The 4,056-nt window shown below is 35.2% G+C and overlaps 1 pseudogene; it reads left to right on the top strand.

Annotated features, from left to right (window-relative positions):
- The first annotated feature begins 2,310 nt into the window (after nucleotides 1-2,310).
- Nucleotides 2,311-3,734, top strand: LOC145583935 (RING-H2 finger protein ATL70 pseudogene; annotated as a pseudogene).
- Nucleotides 3,735-4,056: the final 322 nt, after the last annotated feature.

Below are 4,056 nucleotides of genomic sequence, written 5' to 3'. Positions count from 1 at the left end.
TCATCATTATTTACACAAACCATGGTCTATTCAACTTTTATTTATTTATTATTTTTTTATATCTAGTGCTTAGCCCGGGCAATGCCCCAAGTGTATACGTTTAATATTCTTTACTCCGTATTATAGTTTTCATGTATTACAATAATATTAAATATTTTTATTATAGATTCAGGATAAGAAAATAATTTGTAAAAAAAAAAAAAAAAAAACTCGTGCCATACATTAACTATATTTAAGAAGAAGGAAAAATTGCTCCCATTAATCTGAACTTTGCCTCGTCCGCCGAAAATAATCCCAACTTTCGTTTATTATCTATTGCACCGAACTTTGGGGGGTATTAATTTTCGTTGCACCCAACTTACCTGCAACCGGTTAATCCGGTCAACATTTGTGTGTTACATTTTTTTTGGACACGTGTCACTACATGAATGGTCAAATAAAAAAAAATTTAAAGTAAAACAAAATTTAAAAAAAAATAAAACAAAAAAAACCCAGCCACCCCTTAACGGCAGCCACCCCTTAACGGCAGCCACCGTTAATGGCAATGGGGGAGGATATAGGAAGGGGTGAGGCCGGATTTGGGTCGGAAACGAAGGGGAAGGGGGCGAAAACGACGGGGAGGGGGAAACGGCGAAAACGAAGGGGAAGGGGAAGGGGATTTGGGTCGGAAAACGGCGGGGGAAAGGGGAGTGACGGAGGAAATAGGGGTGGGGGAAGGGTTTTCGGGGGTGGGGAAAGGGAAAGGAGGAGTTTTGAGGGAAGGGGGAGGGTTGTGCGGCGGTTTTCGGGAGTGAGGGAGGGGTTTTCGGGGGTGGGGGAAGGGAAAGGGTGGGTTTCGAGGTAGGGGGAAGGCTGGGCGGCGGTTTCCGATAGCAAGGGAGGGGTTTTTCGAGGGTGGGGGTGATTTTCCGGCGTGGTGGGGGTGGGGGTGTGGTGGCAGCCGCTGGGCGTGGGTGGTTCACTGGTTTGTGGGTTTTTTTTTTTTTTTTTTTTTAAAAAAAAAAAAAAAATTAAGCCAATCATACGCTGACACGTGTCTAGGTAACTTGATACATCAGGTTAGATGACCTGTTGGGTGCAACGAAAATTAATAACCCCCAAAGTTCGGTGCAATAGATAATAAACGAAAGTTGGGATTATTTTCGGCGGACGAGGAAAAGTTCAGATTAATGGGAGCAATTTTTCCTAAGAAGAATAAATAAACAAAATTATTAGATAGCAAAGATAGCGTGTATCCTTGTTTAGTAACGCCTTTTAATGTATAGTATAAATTAGTGTTAAAATCACAATTATGTCTAAAATTTTAATCAAATCTAATAACACAATTTAGCGTATCAAAGAAATAGATGGGGGTGTAAGTCAAAATTCTAAATGAAAATGTAAAATATTCAATCATGCAACCTAACTAGGCACAAAGGCCACAAACCAATACTCACATTACATCAACGAGTCTCAAATTAAGTATTCATAAAAATTTTCCTTTGAAAACGATTTTATTACATTGAAGTTTCCAATTCGTTAAAGAGCTAAATAGTTTCATTAGACTTTAGAGTGAGATTCTAATAAACTAATCAAGACAATTGAAAATCGATTAGATCCCACATTATTAATTATTACTTGACCCCCCAAAATCATTAATTTTGTGTTCACGAATGTTTTGAAGTTTCTTTAGGAACGTATGCCTAATTATTTCCATAATCAAGTTGTTGAATCATGCTTGCGACTAGCTAGTAACAACGCATCAAATAGACAAAAAATTCAACCGTTTTGCCTAAAATATCTATAAAAATTAGATAATTCTATTTGGATAATTGAGTTTCCTTTGGAGCTCACTTTAGACCGTTTCCTTGAATACAAAGCATATACTAATATACTACATAGTTGCATTTAAATATCAACGTGTTTTGCACGAAGGACGTCTATAAAGAAAAGACAAATATATCAACTAATTTTCTTTTTGTAATCATATAATTAACATATTATTAACAAAATTATACAAATCCAACTAAATGCTCTTAAGAGATGAGTTAAGAAGGGCCCTTAAAAAACACTTAAAGTTAAACAAATTGTACATCACCTTGCATCAAATATTATTAAACTATATAATTATTTGACCTCTTTTTATTTCATATTATAAATTATACATTAAGATAAGAATTTCACATGTAATCTAAAGACTAGACCTCTAATTTTTTTATACATACAAAATTGAATTTCTTACTTCAAATTTCAAATACATCTTCCCTGAATTATTACTCCACCTATCCATTTGCCTTCCTCATTAGTTGACTTTCTAAATAATCTATTGCCTCCCCTAAATAACCCTTAATTAATACTTCATTTTTCTCCTCAACCTAATAACACCCCTTTTTTCCTTCCATGGCTACATGTTTAAAGTTGTACATAGTAGTCCTTCCCTTAATTTCTCCTACAAAAATCGACACAAAAAGCCTTTTTTGATCCATCACTATTACAAAAAAAACCCGAAAGAGAACCTAAATGAACACGGCCGGTGCTAGTCCAAGCAACACAAGGGATGCAGCCTCAACTAACACAGATTTCCCTGGAAGAGAAGACACCGTAGGCGGGTTCACCTACGGCTTAGGGGTGTCAATAGGTATTCTTGTACTAATAACAACTATTACCCTGGCTTCTTACTTTTGCACCCGTGATGAAGGAACCACCACAGGTGCAAATCAATCAGAAGAAGAAGAAGAACAACGACAACAACAACAAAGACGAAATGATCAATGTGTGATCGATGTAGAAGGGATCGACGAAAATACACTCAAGACATACCCAAAGTGCTTGTACTCACAACTAGAGAGTAACAAGAAAAATGGTTCAACAGTGAGTTGTTGTTCAATATGTTTAGCAGATTATAAAGGGAAAGATGTGTTGAGATTATTGCCAGAATGTGGGCATGTATTTCATCTAAAATGTGTTGATCCTTGGCTTAGAGTTCATCCTACTTGTCCTGTTTGTAGGACTTCTCCTTTGCCTACCCCTCAGTCAACGCCTCTTGCCGAGGTTGCTGCTCTTGCTGCGTCGAGAATCGGATAAATTTTTTCTTTTTTCTGCGCGAATGAGCCACAAGGACAATACAGAGTACAAATTATAGATGGAGGTCGAGGAATTGAACCCGCGACCTAAGTAGGCCAAGACCTCGACGGTAAATTAAATTTAGATTTTTTTTTTTTTTTTCTAAAATCTGTCTTTTATTTTTTTTTTGTTGTTTATATATATACTCCATAATTTATAAGCCATGATTTTCTGGATTCTGACAAATTACGGAGCAAAGAAATTAGAAAAGTTAATGTAGGATGGTTTAATCTGCAATTTGAGCATAGTTGACTTTTTTTTTTATTTATTTTTTTTTATGTGCTTGATTTCTGGACAGAGTATACTTGTATAGATTTTTTTTTTTTATGTAACTAAAACGATTTTTTAGCTCTAAATGTCTAAATTTTATTGTTTACTTGTTATATTAATCTAAGGATGACTAATTTCTAATGGAGACTCACAAGAAGTAAAGCGGAATACAGGCAACAGACAAGCAACTTCGATGACAAGCTAATTGTCAAATTAATTAAATTAGTTTTCATACCATATAGGATTTTAAACTAATCCCGTTTTGTAGCAATTTTGTGCCCCAATGATAAATGATTAGCTACTAATATGTTAATACTTAAATGCTTAATTAGTTTCTCAAAATAAGTTTATTACCAATATATTTCAAGCTCTTGTTCTTTCGAAAAAAGAATTATAAACAAATTAGTTTGTCATTAGACCAAGCTAATTGTAATTTTTAGCTCCTTGGTCAAGCTAGTAGTTAGAGCAACTCCAACGGCAGTCTAACTTGACAATTAGCTTGACATGCACATAAGCTTTTAAGCTAATTGTTATTGTAGCTACTTTGAACTCCAATGGCTAGATATTAGCTTACAATCTAAATGAATTTCACATCCTTTAGAGCAACTCCAATGGTTGTAGCTAAGGACTTGCTTGTAATTTCAATAATTCCCTAGCTACTAGCTTAACCTTTGGAGCTAGAAA

The sequence above is a fragment of the Chenopodium album genome, chromosome 2, assembly GCF_948465745.1.
Source record: "Chenopodium album chromosome 2, dcCheAlbu1.1, whole genome shotgun sequence".
Taxonomy (NCBI): Eukaryota; Viridiplantae; Streptophyta; class Magnoliopsida; order Caryophyllales; family Amaranthaceae; genus Chenopodium; species Chenopodium album.
The sequence above is the reverse complement of the archived record's forward strand: the minus strand, read 5'-3'. Positions and strand labels throughout refer to the sequence as shown.